At 41.1% G+C, this 21,334-nt stretch overlaps 2 protein-coding genes across 5 annotated transcripts in view; one reads left to right on the top strand and one right to left on the bottom strand.

Annotated features, from left to right (window-relative positions):
- Positions 1–8,117, bottom strand: part of HNF1A (HNF1 homeobox A) — a 45,466-nt gene extending 37,349 nt beyond the window's left edge. The window contains exons 1-3 of one of the 2 annotated variants that reach the window (XM_081841891.1): positions 7,897–8,117; positions 1,073–1,106; positions 925–978 (exon numbers count right to left, since the gene is read on the bottom strand). The gene's annotated coding sequence lies outside the window, so the exon portion shown is untranslated. The remainder of the gene's footprint in view (positions 1–924; positions 979–1,072; positions 1,107–7,896) is intronic. The other variant, XM_081841892.1, reaches the window with a different exon arrangement.
- The window catches only part of SPPL3 (signal peptide peptidase like 3), a 40,407-nt gene that overhangs the window by 678 nt on the left and 18,395 nt on the right, over positions 1–21,334 (top strand). Inside the window, exon 1 of one of the 3 annotated variants that reach the window (XM_081842026.1) lies at positions 8,250–8,298. The exons of the other annotated variants lie outside the window; for them this stretch is intronic. The gene's annotated coding sequence lies outside the window, so the exon portion shown is untranslated. Of the gene's footprint in view, positions 1–8,249; positions 8,299–21,334 lie in introns of those variants that run through there. 3 annotated transcript variants of the gene reach the window in all.

Here is a 21,334-nt window from a genome sequence, read left to right as displayed (position 1 = left end):
GGCACAGGAGAAAAGGCCCGTGGGGAAGTTGGCATCTAGCAGCCGCCACCCCTCCTTTCTCTTTCTCCCCTCCTTTTCCTGACCTACCCCGCTTTAAACCCACCAGCTGGACGGACCCGAAGGATGCCTCCTACAATGGACGTTCGTTGCTGTGCATGAGGCGATAGGACGTAAACAAGCAGGAAAGATCTGCCATGGGGAAAGGCTGAGCTGCAGCAACCTGTTGAGAGGTTGGCAGCCTTGCGCACCCCCCACCCCCAAGTTTATTTCGTCCAAACTTGACACGGTGTTAGAGAGAGAGAGAGAGAGCGCGCAGTGGGATCTGTAGGCTCCTAGCAAAGCTGCCCTTGCTGGTTCCTGCGAGTGGCTTGGCAACCTCACTTGCCTCCTTTTGCAGCTTTTTGGGCTGTTTGTGTTTTGGAAGTATCAAAGCATACTATGGGGGTGGGATTCATTCATAGTTGTCTCCTAATTCCCAAGTTCTTGAAAAGTAGCCATGTAATAATGATCTTTTGATAACTTGAACATTTTACAAATTACTGTGATTCAGATTACTCCTGATTCAGATGCATGAAGTAAGTGGGCAGTGGTGTTTGGCTGGTGTGTATTCAGTGTGTGTTTATGCATCTTGCAAAATCTGATTCTCATACCATGAAAAAATTTACAAGTGTATATATACACTAGTTTCACTCCTTCCCACGGTGCTTGCTACAGAAGATCCTGTTACAAAAAACTACTTGGGTTTTAAGGCGCCACAAAATCCCAGGTGCACAACATTGGGGTGGTGATGTATTTCACCACTTGCTAGACTGAATTAGAGACACCTGTCTGTATGGTGCAATCTATTTTGCCACCAACCAATTGTTATTTAGAAGCCTGGTAGTGAAAGAGCACAAATGTGTCTCTGAGAAGATAATTTCTTACATTAAAAATGCGGAAGTGTAGAAGCATCTTTCTCAGGGTCCAGGTGCAGTGTACCTGGTGGTTATAATTTGCTTGGTCATGGGGACAACTTCAATATCAGCTTTTGGTGAAGGGTGGGTTGTGAAATATTCTATAGTTTGTCACACACCTTGCAGATGTGGTCATGTTCTGATGTCTCCCTGCTGTAATAGAAGAGATTGTGTTTGAAAAAAAGCATTCCTATTTCTTTGCATATTTACTGAAAAGTAAGTATCACAGACTTATTCTTGAGCAGCTATGCATAGTTGCAGCCTGACCCGAAGCAGGTTTGCTTGGGATGTAAGTCCCATAGGCTTGAATGCAAGGTGGATGGATAACATTGGAGCTAATGTCACACAAAGTGCTTAAGAAAAAAACCCCAGTTGTTGGATAAATAAGTGCTTTCTACTTAGTGCCTTCTATTATACATTATCTTTGTGATCATTGCAACAACCTCCTAAGTCATGTTAGGTTGATAGGAGCATTGACTGACAGTTCTCAACCTAAAAAAATTCCTTCCAGTAGCACCTTAAAGACCAACTGAGTTAGTTCTAGGTATGAGCTTTCGTGTGCATGCACACTTCTTCAGATACACTGAAACAGAAGTCACCGGACCTTTCTATATAGTGAGAAGGTGGGGAGGGGTATTACTCAGAAGGGTGGTGGGAATGGGTGATTGGCAGATAGCTGCGATGAGCCTGTTGACGACTCTTAACGACTGCAATAGGTCTAACAGGAAAAAGCAAGGGGTGAGAAGGTGAAAAATGGCTTTGTCATGTATAATGAGATAAGAATCCAATGTCTTTATTCAAACCAGGTCTCTCCATAGTTTTAAGTTTGGTGATAAGTTGCAATTCAGCAGCTTCTCTTTCCAGTCTATTTCTGAAATTCCTTTGTAATAGAACAGCTACTTTGAGATCTTGTATAGAATGTCCTGGGAGATTGAAGTGTTCTCCTACTGGTTTTTCTGTCTTGTGGTTCCTGATGTCGGATTTATGTCCATTTATTCTTTGGCGTAAGGTCTGGCCTGTTTGTCCAATATAGAGAGCTGAAGGACACTGTTGGCATTTTATGGCATACACAATGTTAGACGATGAGCAATTAAATAGTCCCGAGATGGTATGTGTGATGTTGTTGGGGCCAGTAATGGTGTTGTCCGGGTGTATGTGGCAGCAAAGTTGGCATCTGGGTTTATTGCAGGCTCTGGTGCCAGTGTCCGTGTTAAGTCTGGTTATAGTATTATTGTGGGTTAGGAGTTGTTTAAGATTGGGGGGCTGTCTGGAGGCAATGAAAGGTCTTCCTCCCAGAGCTTGAGAAAGAGAACTGTCATTGTCCAGGAGAGGTTGTAGATCTCTGATGATGCGTTGTACTGTTTTAACTTGGGAGCTGTATGTGATGACTAGAGGTGTTCTGTTATTTTCTTTTTTGGGTCTGTCTTGCAGCAAGTTCTCTCTGGGTATCAGTCTGGCTCTGTTGATCTGTTGTCTAACTTCATCTGCTGGGTATTTTAGTTCTAAAAAGGTTTGCTGTAGATCTCTTAGGTGAGAGTCTCTTAGGTGAGAGTCACCTAAGAGATCTACAGCAAACCTTTTTAGAACTAAAATACCCAGCAGATGAAGTTAGACAACAGATCAACAGAGCCAGACTGATACCCAGAGAGAACTTGCTGCAAGACAGACCCAAAAAAGAAAATAACAGAACACCTCTAGTCATCACATACAGCTCCCAAGTTAAAACAGTACAACGCATCATCAGAGATCTACAACCTCTCCTGGACAATGACAGTTCTCTTTCTCAAGCTCTGGGAGGAAGACCTTTCATTGCCTCCAGACAGCCCCCCAATCTTAAACAACTCCTAACCCACAATAATACTATAACCAGACTTAACACGGACACTGGCACCAGAGCCTGCAATAAACCCAGATGCCAACTTTGCTGCCACATACACCCGGACAACACCATTACTGGCCCCAACAACATCACACATACCATCTCGGGACTATTTAATTGCTCATCGTCTAACATTGTGTATGCCATAAAATGCCAACAGTGTCCTTCAGCTCTCTATATTGGACAAACAGGCCAGACCTTACGCCAAAGAATAAATGGACATAAATCCGACATCAGGAACCACAAGACAGAAAAACCAGTAGGAGAACACTTCAATCTCCCAGGACATTCTATACAAGATCTCAAAGTAGCTGTTCTATTACAAAGGAATTTCAGAAATAGACTGGAAAGAGAAGCTGCTGAATTGCAACTTATCACCAAACTTAAAACTATGGAGAGACCTGGTTTGAATAAAGACATTGGATTCTTATCTCATTATACATGACAAAGCCATTTTTCACCTTCTCACCCCTTGCTTTTTCCTGTTAGACCTATTGCAGTCGTTAAGAGTCGTCAACAGGCTCATCGCAGCTATCTGCCAATCACCCATTCCCACCACCCTTCTGAGTAATACCCCTCCCCACCTTCTCACTATATAGAAAGGTCCGGTGACTTCTGTTTCAGTGTATCTGAAGAAGTGTGCATGCACACGAAAGCTCATACCTAGAACTAACTCAGTTGGTCTTTAAGGTGCTACTGGAAGGAATTTTTTTATTTTGTTTTGACCATGGCAGACCAACACGGCTACCTATCTGTAAACAGTTCTCAACCTATATAGGATGGAGTTGGTTTCTTATCAGACATTGTTATTATCCCACAGTAGGAGATTAAGTGAATGACCTGAGTTGGGACTGTCTAGGGACTTCTGGCTGAAGTAAAATTTGAACTAGGGTCTTGGTGGTTCATATTCTTAGTCCCTTTGCTAAACTAAAGGGCTAGCTAGACTTACTTTCAGTTTGTAACAGTTGCCAGCCAGATGCCTCTGAAATTGCACAAGAGGGTGTGATGGGAGTACCATCTTCTCTTCCTCCTAGCATCTGGTACCCACAAGCACACTTCTTCTAAATATATTCATAATAAAATTGCAGGGAGCTAGGTTTTAAAGTGATGTGATCATCCAGGAAATGGTGTGTGGATTCTGGATGATGACTTAGATGGGCAAGATAATGGTTCAAATCAGTTTTTAACTTATGAACTTTATTGGTTGGTCTTGGGCACATGCCAGTGACCTGGTTCAGATGTTACAGATAGCCGCCAATCCATGTTTGATGGTTAGGCTTGTGTCTTGGACTTCTTCCTTCACTTTGCTTTGCTATAACTATAGTTTGCTGTAATGTCCAAATCAGGGAAACTGGGATGGGGAACCTGTGGCCCTCCAGAAGTTGCTGGATGCCAACTCTCATCAGCTCCAGTCAACATGGCCAATGGCCAGGGATGGTGATAGTTGTGGTTGACCAACATCTAGAGGTCTAAAGGTGAGCCAACCTTGAGGTAAGCTATGGTTACTGCAAACCAAAGTTTGCTTCCAAATCAGATTTCTAACTATAGTTTCTGTTTTGGTGTGGAAACAAACCAATAGCTGTAACAAACCAGGGATAATTGATTGGGAGATGTGATATTTCATTAACAGTGTTTACCCTTGACTGATGTATATTCTGAATAGTGTCCGAATAGCTCTTATGTGCATACTGGGATTAAATAAAATGTAGAAGGAAGGATATGTGCGCACAGCTTTTTCCGTGTTACTGGGGGTGCTGAAGAAGCAGGTTTCCTGATGGTATGGAAAAGCCAGTAATGTGGGTTTTCTAGATTCAGGTAGGTAGCCATGTTGGTCTGATGCAGTAGAAATATAAAATAAAAAATTGTCCAGTAGCACCTTAGAGACCAAGTAGGTTTGTTCTTGGTATGAGCTTTCGTGTGCATGCACACTTCTTCAGATACTTCTTCAGGTGTCTGAAGAAGTGTGCATGCAAACGAAAGCTCATACCAAGAATAAACTTAGTGGGTTTTCTAGAAATTTTTCTAGAAAGCCTTCAAGGCAATTTTACACAGAGCTAAGTGTGTCTTGTTGAGCATGTTTAGTTGACTTGCATTTATATATTTATTTACAGCACTATTACTGTACATGCTGTTTTACAAAGAACAGGTATGACAGGTCCCAAGCCCAAAGGGGCTTACAGTCTAAAATAGACACAAGGAAACAACAAAGGAAGGGGGTTGGAAATGGAAGGCACAGGATTGCTTTAATGACATGTGCTAGTGGGGTAATGAAAAGGTTTACCAGGAAGGTTGAGTTTTGAGGAGGAATGGAAAAGAGGCAAAGTCATAAACCAAAGTAAGAAATAAGGTCATGCTAATTTTGCATCTTTAATAAACACATGAAAAGCTTCCCCCACAAAGAGCCAAAAGTAGTTGAATTGAAATATTAGGCTTCCCCTCCCTCAGTAATGTTCACTTGTGCTGCAGTCCTATAGACATGTGTGATTTAAATATGATAATCAAACAAATTCAGAGGCTTATGTGATTTTTTAAAAATTGGAATACTAAGATGTAATAGCTTATACATCCCTTACATAGTTTAGATTTTAAATCAAAAATTGAAGACACTGAAAACTGTTAGCATACTGAAATCAACTATGTTTCAGTCCAGACACCAGTCCAAAAACTGCAGGTCAGGTCAGGGTTGTTTTTTTTTAATTTGCAAGGAGCTTGTGCATGAAGCACCCTTACTTTTGAGTGCAGTTTTTTACCTATGAAGGCACCCTTTGGCTGCTCTCTCAGCTTAAGGGAGACATGGAGGAGGCAGATTAAGGAGGTATTTTGATTTAAGGTTAGTTTTAACTTGTTTTATTTTTCTTGTATCTGTTTACTGTACACGACTTAGAGACTGAAGTGTTAAGTGGTATATAAACTGGGGAAATAATAATATTAGAAAGCATGAATAGCTCTTCACAGAAATATATATGATTTCTAGGGATAGTTGCGTGAAAAGCATTAATTAAAATTGTAGTTTTAGATCTAAATAATATTGTAGGCATTTCAGTTGCCCAGTCTGATTTGTTATATTACTAACTGACCTCCTGAAATAGACATGGATATTTTTTTGCCAAAAATATAGCAATGATTTTTCTTCTAAAAAAAGAGCCCCCCCTTAAATCACTGGTCCTTATGCACATACACCTCTTACACGTGCAGGATCTATTTATAACCTGAATGTAAGTAGTGGGTGGGAGCTGTTGCTATGATCCCACTTCCCTCCATTCAAGTGTGCATTCATTATCCTCAGCTTGTCATCTGAAAGGGACTTATGGTTTGCAGTAGCCATGATTTGGATGTCTCAGCAAATTAATACTGAGAGAGGTAACAGTGTTAAGTCTGTTGCAGCAAAAAAACAACAAAGACTCATGTAGCTCCTCAAAAACTATCATATATAATGGTATAAGCTTTTGTGGACCAGAATCCACTTTATCAGATGGCAAGTATCATTTTCATGAACTGGAGAGGAGGGAATGCATAAATCTGAGGCCTAACCCTGCTGGGCAAACTGGTTTTTTCTTGATATCTAAATCTCAGCCTAAAATACTTTGTAGAATTATTATGCTGAAACTCTGCTTTGAGGCAGATAAAATCAGTGTTAAAAACTCATATATTATAAGATAGGCATCAAATGGCTCCTTAAACCAAGGTTACAGTTGCTAAAACAGAATGTTTAGTTGCCATTTTTAGGCAAGACAGCTCTAAAGTTTATTTTTTAAATGATGGACTGACTGTGATTGATTATCAGTTAAGTACCTGATAACAGCTAGATTAAGAACTTGGAGAATATAAAGAAAAGAGGCACTTGATCCAGGGACAGTCCAGTTATATATTGGCCTATTCCTACCTCTTTTTCTTAATGGTGACAAAGACCATCCATAACGTAAGAATATTCTTCACAACTGAGAGTACAGCACTGGGGTGGGGTAAGTGAAAACAAGCTACAACAAGTAACTATAATGTTCACTGCTCCTGCTCAGGCTGCATAGAAAAAAAACATTTTGGTTCCTGAAATTCATTCTGATTGTGCAAATAAAAAATAACTGATAGAATTCTACGAGATGTGGTATTAGTGTTTGGAAACAGTCAAGATACAATGATCCTCAGGTATGCATCTCCAGATGGTGGAGATGTCAGATGTCATCCTGGCGCCCAGGCATCTTCACTTGGTCACAAGTGGCTGACAGCCAGGTGCAAAATGTGCCTGTGCCTGGCTAGTTTCGAACACTGGATAAACTGTAACAGGGTGGCTAGAACTAGAGAAGAACGGATGTTCCTGATTTCAGGTTTCTCCAAATACTTAATTAGCTTTTGTGTCTCATATTTTTGTTTTTGCTCAGAATGCTGATTAGCAGTATTTTACAGACCAGGGTTAGCCAGTAAGTTGTGACTTTGGAAGTGAAAACACTAATTCCAGAGTATCACAGCCTAATATAGCACTCCAGATTTTCTTTGGCAGCACACCTGACATGTATAGTTTTTCACAGAACAAATATAGTACTAGTTTCAGAGAATCGCTTGTTGTTGAAATTATAAAGTGTCAATATGTAGAAAAAAAGTTAATTATTATGTTACTATGTAAAATCATACTGACTTGCTTACAGAGTTATGGTAAGGATTACATTTAGATAATGCATGTGAAGTGCTTTGACCACTTGAAAGTGCTATACAATTTTAAAATACTAAATCACTACAGCGCTCTGTGGAGCAGTTGTTGAGTTTTCCTTGCCTTTGAAAATTTGACAAATCTAAAGGTATGTCTAAAGTATGATGACACCATGTGCAGTTTGGTGGGGAAAGGGAGAAATGTTATTTAAAGGTTGGAGAATTAATATTTAAAAGTTAAGATGTGTATAAGAGGGCTAATAGTAATCCTTAGTCTCACCCTACTTTTGCAGTTGAAGCTGAGCTCCTGCTTTAGGCCTCAAACAAAAGACCAAAATAATATTCCCAACTGCATTTTTAATTTTTTATTTATTTATAATAGTCTTAGCTAACTTTTGACATCTGTCGTGTGAAGTAACTCACTAGATCAAGGGCGGGAAACCTTTTTGGCCTTGTGGGCCAGATTTTCATCTAGCTCTCCTGCCACCTGTGGACCAATATTTGACAGTTGGGCTGGAACACACCTATGAATAATCTGATGTAATAATATCAGGTGATTGACATGTTGTTTGCCCTGCCCACCTTCCAAAGTTGGCACACCATGGAGATAGTGGCTTAGTAGAATTCAACTCATCATCAGCTGATGGGCCAAGTGTTTCTGGATATCTTAAAACATTTTCTCTTCATTTTGAATTTTTAAAAATAAGGTTAATGGGTGCTTCAGGTTCTGTTTTTAATGTAATAGACTACACACTGGTTCTAAATTTATAATCTCTTGAGGATAAGCTCTTCAGTCGTCTATGCATGGAGCAAAGGAAGATAACGGTCAGCTTGGATTTACATTGTTTCTAAATACTCAGTAGATTACTAAAGCTTAAATTCCTTTTGTATTGATGAGACAGTAGTCAAAAATGCCATGGAAAAATCTGTATTTGACTTTCACCTGTACAGTACTTGTCTTGTACTTGATTGCCTCTCCTTTGTTCTGTGATGCAGGGCTTGCTGGGCCTCAATTCCTGTATGCAGGGCCAAATGAAATAAAACACACACACATGCAGCAACCTAATTTAAAAGTTGAGTACTTTGTTCTCTTGTTTTATTTCTCCTCTTAACCTACAAAACCCTGCATTTTTTAAGATACAGATGTGTACAATGATATGGAACAGAACAATACCAATCCTTTATTTTTCCATGAAATTTTTTCCATTTCATGAATTCTTTAGTAAAAATGAGTGGATGCCAATTGCAAATACAATATTAGGTGAGCTTATTAAAGTTTTCAGCTTTGTTTACAAGATTAGATCACTTTCTAGGGCATCAGAAAATGTTCTGATACAAACTACCTTATGCTGGGATTTCACAAAGATGAATAGTTCCTCTTTTGCTGCTGTTAACCCCAGTTCTTTCTAGTTATTAGACCTAGTTCCATTAGTTTGTAGTGGAAATAAATTACTTTCCTACCCTGTGCATTGGAGCTTTTGTGGGTTGGGGCTTCTGTGTTACAGCCTAAGCAACATTTTAAGAGAGGGGAAAGCTCAGTGAGACATTTATTTTCTGCATTCAAATTATTATACATGGGATGCAGTGGGGCATAAGGGTTTGATAATAGGCTTTGACTTCGGTGTTGAGATTTACTGCAGCAAATATTTTCATTAATTTAACAAAGTTATTTGCCTTTGTTGGGAATGCTAGTTATGTAGCTTGTGATGAAACTTCATGGCACCCCATGCCCATTTGTGAAGCCCTATAAAGGGCCAGAAAATAGCTTTGAGTTTGTTGTTATGCTTGTCTTCCATTGCTAAACATGAGATGCAAGAAATGTCATTCTCTGGTCCTCTGAGAAATGGCCTCCCTCAAGTCATGTTGCTAAAAAGATGCTGCATGTGTATGTTAGTGTGGGTGTGTTTCTAGAAAATTCTTAATTGAGAAAACTGTGGTATTCAGTGTCTTCAGTGCGATGCATGGTGTTTGACATTAATATTGTGAATATTTAATACTAAATACATTATATGACCTGATATATAGGGATCGACAATTTTTGTCTACCTGTGCTAGGCATGTCCAACATTGTAGTCACCAGGAACTGAGTTGGTCCTGCACAGGGACCAACCAGGAATGTGTATGCCTGTTTGGCTCAGTGTTAGAAACTGGGATAGAAGGGACCTGGGTTGTGGGTGCCAAAACAGAATGTCTAGTTGCCGGGGTGTGTGTGTCAGCAACACTTTTGATTTATTATTTTGATAAGCAGGAACTAATATGTAATTCACATAAGCGACACATTGTTAATATGACATTTGTAGCAGAAATTGTTAATACATGTTTAAAATGGTGTTTATAATAAAAATATTGGTACTGTACTTTAGTTTTCAAAACACTCTTTATTGTTAAACTCCTTAATATATTTTCTGTCCTTAATATATACTTCGAGGCTTCAAAGCACATACAGTGGTACCTCTGGATGCGAACGGGATCTGTTCCACAGCCCTGTTCGCATCCTGAAGAGAACGCAACCCGTGTGTACGTGGGGCGCAATTCATCGCTTCTGCGCATGCACATGATGTCGTTTTGAGCTGCGCATGCATGAGCGGTGAAACCTGGAAGTAACGCATTCCGATACTTCCGGGTTGCCGCGGAGCGCAACCGGAAAATGCTCAACCTGAAGCAATTTCAACCCGAGGTATGACTGTACATTTCAGTAATGCTTGAGTGTCAAAAAATGTACAAAAGTACAAAAAATGGCACCCAGTCTTTTTGAGGTGCTCACAAATGGAGAATCTTTAGCTGCAAAATGTGCATGGTGCCCTGCTAATTTCAAACCCTGGTTTGACTGCTGCAATGTGTGCTTGGGTACCTTAGCAACTAAACAACCAAACAACTCCCCATCCTTCTTCCCAGCATTTGCATTTGGGAGGGAGATGGAATTGCCATGTAACTGATGATGCCCAACCTCTTCTACGACTCCCAAGGAAGGGAGGAAATCTGGTTGTTTGTCCTGTTTGGCATAAAGTGGTAGCACAGTTGCCATGGCAAACATGGCAAATAAAAAGTGGTATTCTTTATTAGTTTATGTGTTGTTTTGTACATATATCCCACATAGAGAATTATAGAACCATGGGGAAATGTTCATACTTGATTGCAAAAGGTACTGGCCACTTGTTTGTTCCGCGAATTAAAGACTGTTTTTTTAAACAAAAAAAAATTATATATATAAATATATTTGATGAGGGAGTAATGAATCTACATTTATTTATTTAGTGTAGCACCAGTGTTTGAAATTAGCCAGGTGCATTTTGCACCTGGCTATTGGCCACTTGCAACCAAGTGAAGATGCTTGGGTGTATTTTTGTTACTGTAACCTTGGTTTCAGGAGCCATTTGGCGCCTAGATTATATATCTGAGTTTCTAACACTGTATACTGCCCTTCATCCATAGATCTCAGGGAGGTGGTTCACAACATAAAAATACAATATTGAAACATGAAATACATAATAAAAGCAAAAGAACAAAAGAAACCCACAAAGCAGTAAACCCCCTCCCCCTCATTCCACAAACATATTTAAAAGGTGTGTAAGATGTAAATCAGCCAACAGCCTGTAAATCAGCCATCTTGAGCAGCATCCTTCTATCTAGGAGGCTTCCAGCCTCTGTAGCTCAGGGTTACTAGGATGCTGGAGCTTCCAGGCCACAGTCCTTACCTAGCTTGCAAATAATAGACCTGTTGCTCTGCCTTGATTGGTATGAATATTAATCACTGGGCTTGCAAGGACAGTGTACACTGCATAGGTTAAGGAGGATTCTATTGTGTGAAAATAGTGAAGGTGTTCATGGATAGAATGATTTGCATAGATAAGATTGCAGGAACTATCGGGGTGTTTTTGATTTGCTCTTTCAGAATGTTCATATTAAAACAACTGATTAAAATGCTGGAGGACTTTTCTAGAGTAACAGTTGTGAATAAAAAAGAAATATTTTCCTATATTTTGATGCAACTGTTCTGAAAACAAGAGAATAGTTGTTGAATCTCCTTACAATTGTGTCTATGATGAAGCATTTGATGCTGTGGCGTTGGAAGTGAGAAGGAATTGTATTTGAACTCAGACATTTTCCAGACAGCCTCCCACATGTTGGCTGCAACTTAAAGCATGGTTGGCAAAGAACAAGCAAAGGAAAATGGTTGTCTTTCCTACAGCAAAACTTAACAATTGCTCACCTGCTTGGTTATTGTTTCAAGATTAGAACTCTGGTTGTTGACAGAATCTGATGGTTGACTTTTATAATAACTTGAATATGTTGTGCAACTTCATTGGGTGGGGGAAAATAATAAAACAAGCAATCAGTGTACTTAAAAGTTGAGTAAAGTTTCATGTTAGAACAAATGTATTAAATCTTAATTGCCTTGCAGTCATTCTTGTGTTTGCTCATATGGAATCTCATGCTAGTATTGGCTACAGAGTCTACTAGGACATTGGATGAGACTTGTTTTTGAGTTTGTTCCATCAGCTGGAAACTACTTGCTCCTCAGTGTACTTAGGTAATGAATAACCCTGCTGACCATTGAAGTTCTTCACAAAATTTCCTTCAGTTTTTTGTCTATATTCATTAAAGCACAGACCTAACACAAATGTTTGCATTCTGATGGATTGAGAGACTGTGGCTGTAGCGTCTACACCAGGCACCCCCAAACGTGGCCCTCCAGATGTTTTGGGACTACAAAACCCATCATCCCTAGCTAACAGGACCAGTGGTCAGGCATGATGGGAATTGTAGTCCCAAAACATCTGGAGGGCTTAGTTTGGGGATGCCTGGTCTACACTTTTTACCTAGTTTGGGAAGTTCCAAAGGCTTGATATGATTAAAAGAAATCCCACAGTATTCTACTTAGTAGAAGTATCATGTAAAAACACATATAATAAACCCTTTTCATACATGTTAACTCAGAGGTAAGCCACATTGAGTTCAATTGGATTTGCTCCCAAGTAAGTACATAGCATTTCAGACTTGGGCAAGTATACCAGTTGCAACCGTACATGGACAGAGGGAGCCTGGCTTCAGTTGTCCATGCTGTGGTGGTCTCTGGAATAGAGGCTGTAATGTGTTTAACATGGGTCTGCCTTTAAAGACTGTTTAGAAACCAGTTAGTGCCGTGTGTCTTTTAGATTACTAACTGAGGCTAGACTTTATGATCACATTATGCCTGTCCTTTTCTGGGCCTAATTTAAAGTTCTAGTTTTAACCTCTGAAATACCATAATCTGGTGAGAGAACCAAACTTTTTGTGTTTTTTAACATAGCAGTTGAAATCATTTTGCCTTTTGTGTTTTTCCACTTGAACTTTGCATTTTTCTCCTATTCATGATAGTGTCATGTAGCATTCTGATGGGAACAATGGTATTGATGGAGGATGGAATATAAATTGTATGAATGAATACCTTTACAATGCTATAATATGATTATTGATTGATATTTTTTTTTAACTGTCAGGTGTATTCCATCACATTGTCTGGAAATGTAAACCTGACTGTGTGAAGAACTCCATTTTCTGGAGATAGCATTTCAGAGTCATAGAAGGCGTATAACATCTTCAATTGCATGTGATCAAGCTATTGAACAAATGTGCCATAAAGATGCAGAAAGAAAATGTGACTTGACTCTAATAACTATGGGATGTCAGTCTGTCTCACAACATCTTCATTTCTTTAGAAAACCATGCCAGCAAAACGATGCTCTGTACCATTACCACAGAAGAACAAATTGCTTTGCAGGTTAGAATGAACCACATGTGTGCTTCTCCCCACCTTAGCCAGGGCTGACATTTAAGGGAAGACATATTTGCTATCACCTGGTTGACTAGATGTCCAGCGACTGACAGTGTACCAAAGGCAGTGTGTACTGTAGCCTCAAGCAAATGACTAATCAGACATTGAAATGTCCTGCTGTTGGGCATTTTTGCCATGAGTTATATAAATAGAGATGTGTGAGAACCTTTGACAGAAAACAGAGAATCACAGAATTCATAAAGAGATATGTGATGAGACTGACTGTAGTATGATGATTTGAGTTAAGAGCAGAGATGGGCAGTGTTATCTTGGCTAGACTGAGAGCAGCTAGAAGGGTTGCTGAAGCTGAAAGAATAGACATGATCAGTCATTGGAGGAAAGACTACTGGATGCCCCAGTGGTATTTTAAGCCATCATTGGGATCTATTGGAAGGGCGAGATATGAATTCCTGTAATAGATAATGACAGAATGCAGTAAAATGATCAGAGAGTTTTCATTGAACTTGATAACTAACAGATATCTATTTTTAGGATGCCATGGTAATTGCCTTAGATAATTAGCTGTCCCTTCATGTTTTTGTCCGTTCCTATTTTGTTAGAAATTAAAACATCTGTTGAGAAAGTACAGCATGATCTGTAAGCCTGTGTTATGTGCTATATTTGTTCACTAGCTTTGTGTACGCTATTTCTCTATAATGTCGCCAATCAGCTAACAAACACTATTTCCCCATGAAAACAGATGCAGTTACTGTTAATCAGGTGCCTAACCTGTGGCTTGCATTTGCCCCTCCTAAGAAGTTTTTTGCGGCCTTTAAGATTTTGCCTCCTTCGCTCCCATTCTAGCTATATCAGATTGCCAGTGTCTGACTTCCACTGAAAAGAACTCTGTCCTGAAGAAGTCAGTTGCAAGAATAGACAGTAAAAACCACCAAAATATTTTTAACTGTACTGACAGGATGGGCTTAGCACAAATGCTAGGTTTTGGTGTGTGCATATGGTAACCAGAGCTTTGTGAAAACATATTGTAATTGTATCTTTAAAGTGAAAAGCCACTGGAGAAAGTTTGTGTGCTTGTACTTTTTTCTCCCAGTAATTCATTTTAAAACATAGGCTGGCTACATTGTGTATTTCACCCTAAGCAATAGGAATAGTTATGGCAAAGGGTGGTACGTTAGGCTAACGCAGACTTGTAAGTAGCCACTTGTCTTTGGCAACCCGATGAGTACTGGCTCTTTAAGACTAAAAGTCTGCATCTTAGGTTGATCGTGTCTTTCTGGAAATACCCCTGGGCCCCTTCACATTGGAGTTCACTACTTCCAGCTACAGCTCAAAGATTTAAAAAGTCAGCCCCTCTCCCGCTATGACAGTGGAATGGGTAAGGGGGAACTCAGAGGCTTGTAGCTGCATGAGCACCTTCTTGTGTGCTCCATTGCTATCCGTTCCCCTTCTACAGATAGAAAAAAAGGGACTGTGCACCACATGGAAAAAATACAGTGGTACCTCAGGTTACATACGCTTCAGGTTACATATGCTTCAGGTTACAGACTCCGCTAACCCAGAAATAATGCTTCAGGTTAAGAACTTCGCTTCAGGGTGAGAACAGAAATCGTGCTCCGGCGGCGCAGCAGCAGCAGGAGGAGGCCCCATTAGCTAAAGTGGTGCTTCAGGTTAAGAACAGTTTCAGGTTAAGTACAGGCCTCCAGAACGAATTAAGTACTTAACCCGAGGTACCACTGTACTCAGATGGCTGCTAGCCCAGGAGTAGAGCCTGGTGGCCCAAGCACTTGACAAATGAATATGCTCCTGTTGCATTTTCTGAAACTTTTTGCCTTCTGGCACCACTCCTTCCATGAGTACAAAAAGTGCAGGATGAAACAGAGCACTGAGTTGTATTTGCATCATTTGCCTGATGTGACAGATATTTAAGTGAAATTGAGATTGTGATCTAGCTGATTGAGGGTTGTGGTTGAGGCTGATGGGTGTGTAGAAGCAGCAACAGGGGTGCCTGATGTGGCAAGCATCTTGGCTCTGCTCTCTCGTTTTCCTAGCAGGGTGGTGGCTGGATTCTCATCTGGACTACAGCAACCTAGCCATTGCAGGAGAGCAGGAGAAAGACAGGGAGCTTGAAGACCTGACCATAGATCATGGTGGCTATAGCATCTTTCTGAAGGACATTCTAGCTGTTGGGCTTGATGTCTGCCTGCCTGCTTGCAGTTTTTCCTTTGCTGTAGTGGTTGGATTATTGTGCCAGGTGAGGTAAGGGAAGGGATGAGAGCCTTTTGCGGCATAGTGAACAACTTTTGAGCCTTGCCCCGCATAGCCCTTGAAGGAGGTGTAAGGACTCTTACAGGTTTCTAGAGTCCTTCTGCCTCCTTCCTAAAGTGCTTTCCCAGCTTTGGGAAGGAGATGGGAAGACTCCAGGACTCTGCCAGAGCCTCACACCTCCTTCCCAAAGCCCAGCACCTTCCATAGCTGACTTTGGGAAGGCAGCATGAAGGCTGGGGAGTATATCAAATGTTGGCCTTTCCTCTCCATGTGACAAGGCAGTGTGTGGCCCACAGGTCCTGTGTCGAAGTACTCTTGAGGTCCACTTGGTATGAAAAGTTGGACTGCCCTAATTTAAGTATTTATAATATTTATTTCCCACTTTTGGCAGCTCACTTGTAACAAAGCCCAAAGCCTTCATTTATGCTTGCACATTGGATTTACTGTCACAGTAGTTTCCACATATTCCTAGTGTATAAGTGTGTGTGTAACTGGATTTTCTTACAGTTGCTTCTTGCTGTGCATCTCTCTCCCTTCTTTGTTGTCCTTCTCACTGTCAAAGCATAGATGGGCACCTGCTGTTTTGCTGTTATACTTGTAAAGCACAACACACATTAATGATGCTGGGTATATAGAAACAGTTCTAAGGTGATGAAGTAAATACTGTATAGGAAATCATCAGGGGTGGGGGGGACCTGTGTCTGGTCTCCAGATATTAATTGGGACTCCAACTTCTATCAGCCCCAGCCTGCATGGTGAGTGGTTGGGTGATAGGAGTGGAGTCAAGCAGCAAGGAGAAGGCTACAAGTCCACCACTACACTAATACAGTCAACAACTATTTTGTGCAGGAGTTCTGTTCCTGGCCCCTGTGTGCTTTGGAGGAGCATGTATAAGTGTATTCAGCTATATTCAGCCCTGCCCCCTTTCCCCCTGCCATGCCCCCATTCCACCCTTTTTGTGAAATGTTGAGTGATGTTTTTGGGTTACTACAGCACTGTGCGTGTGTGCAGCACTGTGCGTCTTTTGGATGAACGTTAATTGGTTGTTGCCTGTACAATAATTTCCCATGTCTCAAGATAACCCATAGTAATCATTTAAGTGAGAATGTTCTGCACAAATGACTTTTAATGCAAGTACCAATAGAGGTGGGTTGTGTATACAGAGACGTACATAAGAGTCCTTCAGCTGGATCCAGCCAAAGGGGGCCTGTCCAACCCAGCTGGCACTCTTGTTCTCACAGTGGCCAACCAGAAGCCTGTGGGAAACCTGCAAATATATAATTGTAATTTATTTAATTTTTGCTACATGGCCCCCCCCCCCAATGTGCGTTTGTAGGATTAATTACTTTGCTATTCTTAGAATATGGCTTTGGGTGCATGAGCCACAGCATGACGAAACTTCTGGTTTGTCTGGTTTTAACTTGTTTTGTTTTGTTTTGTTTTATTGTTGTAATTTTGGAATTTTATAGCTGCCTTGTGGGATCATCCTTGTGGTCAAAATGTGGGACAAAAATGTGGGGTGGAGGGGTGTGGAGAGGGAGAATAGCAAATGGGATACTCCAGGACTTCTATGAAAGGACCAACTTGCCTGGATAGCCAGGATAGAGCTGCTAATGGATATCGAAAATGTAAGACATTCTGAGACTTGCCTCCCCATTCAGTTTTGTTTGTGGGATCTTCTCCCCAGTCCCCAAACTATGCTTTGCAGAATATAGCAGATCTGCAGAGTTTGACAACTGTTACCAAAACCTGGAAACTGTTTTCATTAAAAAAACAAAACAAAATGTTTCATGATATCAGAGAGATGCTTGGAAACAAATGAACAATATCTGCAAAATAGTTAATTTTTAGAGAAGTAGTGGAACTTCTTAACCCCTTTGATGCAGTTGGTCCACTTAACCTCTCAGGCTGCTATCACAATGGGCTGCAAAACCTTTCCCCCTCAAATTGCCCTTATTTGCATAGGATTTCCCCCCTCCCCCAGTTTGTTTATTTGTAATAGAAAACCACTTGTGACAGTCAGACACAGATTTCAACAGATTTGGTGTAGGGCTGCCAGTTACTATCCCCTGTGTGGTGGTTTGGATGTCTCGTGCTAGTAAGGGCCAGGATGAGCACTGATAGTTCTGTATGTCCAAGGGGGAATTTGGAAATTGATATTTACCAGTGTGGCAAACAAGTAACCATTTGCTCAGTTGACTGTTTTACCTCTAGTTGAGTAGGCATGGAAACATTTGTAAATGAGAGAAGTGTTTGTTTTGTTTCCCCCTACAATTCAGGCCATCAGTAAAAATGTTTGTGGGCTAGAAACTTCAGTGAACTTATTTGTAAGGCTGTAACATGGTTTAATTTGTTCTGGAAGCGCTCTCCCACCCCCCAACTAGCTAACTGGCTAGCTATTTGACCCTAGCAGCTGCTCTTTCTCTGCCTACTATTCATTCTGACATTGTCCATTTTCATTGTGCACTGCTAGAAAGGTCGAGTTGAAATGTCTGGAAGGACATATTTTTCATGTTGGAAAACTTTGGAGCCATGTAGCTGTGCAATGTGAGAAGCAGAGTCATTCTTGGAATTGTTCTGTAGGTAAAGATCTGTGGAGCTGTCTGTGACAGGCTAGAGAGCTAACTGCTTGGTTTGTTGTTGTGTAGACAAGAATGAGGTCATTGTAAAACATGGGAGGCTGACACCCAGAGCTGTTGCAGAACAGTGCTTGTTGTGTGTCTCTGGGCATGCCCCACGCGGGGGCTGTGTAGCACTCTTCCCCCTTCTGTCATTAGCAAGCCACCATCATCCAGGGGGTCTTCCCTGGGATAGAGCAGCACATTGTGAACTTCTCTTTTCACTGTTCAGCTATTCTTTGCCCAGGCAGCCATTGGTGGCACCTTTTATGGAGAAACACTTAATATTTAGGGTGGGAGTACTATTTAGGGTGGGAGGAAAGGAATACATTAAAGCTCTTATAAGGTCACAGAACATTTTTTACAAAGTAGCTAACAGAGTCTAACACCAGAGGTGGGCAGACTTTAGACTTTGGTCTTCTCTGCTCTTAACTAGAATCCTGTTTCAGGCAGGTAGCCGTGTTGGTCTGACGCAGTCAAAAATATATAAAAAAATAAAAAAATGTCCAGTAGCCCTTAGAGACCAACTAAGTTTGTTCTTGGTATAAGCTTTCATGTGCATGCACACGAAAGCTTATACCAAGAGCAAACTTTGTTGGTCTCTAAGGTGCTACTGGACAATTTTTATATATATTTACAATCCTGTTGTTCACCAATCTGTGTGTTCATATGCAAAGGAAACATAAATACTCATGATCACTGAACATACACTAGCTATGCCTTAATTGTTAAAAGACCCTGAGATTGCCCTCTTGCTTAAGAAAAGAGTGTTCTTCAAGCACATGGGGAGCCCCAGCCAAAGCAGAATCTTGGTAATGTGACAAAACATCAAGGTGTAACAAGTGAGTTAGGCATCCTGTGAGAAGGTAAATATTATATATTTATTTATTAAAACATTAGCTGAAACTGAAGCAATTCCACAGGGAAGGTGTTCCAGCAGGTAAATTCTGTGTGTGTGTGTGTGTGTGTGTGTGTGCGGATAATTCCATAAAAAAGTACAACTCAGGAGCTGAATTTTAGATGCAAAATTGTTGTAGATAGTTCCATAATTGCAGTCTTGAGTGCCTGCACCTACCAGAAATCTAGATTAAATTTAATTTTGAAGATTAGGGTAAAAACAGTGTATAATTCTACAGTGCAAACCTAGCTAGAGGAAAAGCCAGTTTATAATAAAAACATGTAGGTTTAGCTTTCTGTTCAAGCTCAGTGTTGGCTCTGTTTGGGTTATTAAGTGCAGCATGTAAACTTGAGTGCAGGCCTCAGTCCAAGTTAAACGTTCAACTTTTAGTTCAGGTTTTTTCCCTGTTTTAAAAAACAACCTAGAGTGTAACTTACAAAAAGTTGCATTGAGGCATGTTGTAGAGGGATTTGGATCATAACATTCCCAGAAAGGGCCTTAACTGCCCACATTCTCACCTTAATCCCCACTAAATCACCACCCACTGTCCACTTCTGACAAAACTTTACATTCACATTGACTGAACTGACCTAATTGCCTCTTCTGAATTTCTACTCATTTCATTTCCGTATATGAGCCCTTCAATCTTACTACAGTACTAGTTGGGAAAAGCTAGCCATGGCTATATGTTTAGGGTAAGGTAGCAAGAGAGCCAACCTTGCAAGTACAAAGAGACCTCATTCTTCATTTGTGTGGAGAGTCCCAGCTGAAGCACTGTGTCAGCTTAAGTGACAAAGTGTCTTGGTAATAAGCAAGTAAGGCACCTGTGCAAGTTCAGCAACATGTGGAAGAGGCAGGGTAGTTAACGCTCCCCGTTATTGATCTGCGTAATCAAAAGTTTTTAAAATAACTCAATAAATAAAAACAATAGGTATACAGGTAGAAAGCTAGCAGGAGTGTGGGGGGGGGGGCGGCTATGCAGTATGTTCTAAAGAATGTTGCATGTCTGCTGAACAGAAGTTGCTTAACCAATGGGTTTGTTTTCCTTGCCATTGCTCATCAATCTGTAATATACATTTTTTATTGTAAACACAGTCATCCTTACTATTGTGGCTCTTGCAGGGTGATTGCAACCATCCTATGCTTTCTCTCTTGAGTGTCTGCCTAAGAGAAATAAACAAGCAAGCGTACTTTGTCATTCCTTGCTGTGCCTGCTCCTGCATTCACTTAGGCAACCCATCAGTTCATCAGCAGCCCAGGTTGCCTCAGTCATTATCTCCTGCTAAGCTAGTTCTATTCCAGCTCACAGAAGGCTGTGTGTTTCCAGGGGCTCAGCCTCTTCCTGATAACTCCCTTCTGCTGACAGGTGAGGCTTAATCAGGCTTCTTTCCCATGTAGTTACAGAGAAAAGAAGGTTATCAGGTCACCCTGCTGAGAACCCATGATGTAATTTCACCACAGTGGTTTCCAAACAAGTAGCTTAGCACATACTTCTGAAGCTTGGCATTATGTCTACTGTATATTTTGAATCGACAGTATGCTGCATTTCCATTACTGCTGTGTATTAGAATTTATTTTATTGCTGTTCATTTCTTTGGAATTAATGTGTCACTCTTGCGAACTTCCGGGTTGACGCGATCGGATTAATGGCGGATTCCCTCCGAGCTCCGGGGGGAATCGGCTCCGCTGAGAACGGGTCTTGCCGCGCCGGCGACGCGGGGACCCTTAGAAACCACAGGTGCGGATACCTGTGGACTTGGTGACTCGGTGGGCACCTTAAGCGCCCTCCTCGACAGTCAAAGAGCCTTTTTAAAGGCTGCGGAGAAGGTACGAGGAGTGGCGTGGTGCTGAGAGTAGACCGCTACCTCAGTGGAGTGAAGCCGCAAGCCATTGCCGGAGAGCGTCAACTTTCTTCCCGACATTTGGACCGAAAGTAAACACCCCGTGAGTAAAGGAAATTCGAACTTTAAAAGAAATTTTATCCCTAATCTGGCGACCGGGGGGGATGTGCTAAAGGGAAGTCCGCACCCCCCCTCATACAGACAATTTAAAGCAAGGAGCGAAAGCCTAAGATCAGAGAGAAATAATCTCGTGTCTTTTGGAGATTGACAGAGATTTTATCAATTTACGTGAACAAGTCGTGTTTTTTTCTAAGCTGTGCTGGAGGAAAGAGGAGAGTTTCAGAAAATTTCTGTGTACCCCCCCCCCGAACCCGGGAGTACCCTGTATCAGCCTAGCGCGAAAGAACAGGGTTTTGACAGCTGTCAAGTGAGCTGTCAAACGGCAGGACTAAGAGAACTGTAT

This window comes from Podarcis erhardii (assembly GCF_964252035.2).
Source record: "Podarcis erhardii genome assembly, chromosome: 15".
Lineage (NCBI taxonomy): Eukaryota > Metazoa > Chordata > Lepidosauria > Squamata > Lacertidae > Podarcis > Podarcis erhardii.
The sequence above is the reverse complement of the archived record's forward strand: the minus strand, read 5'-3'. Positions and strand labels throughout refer to the sequence as shown.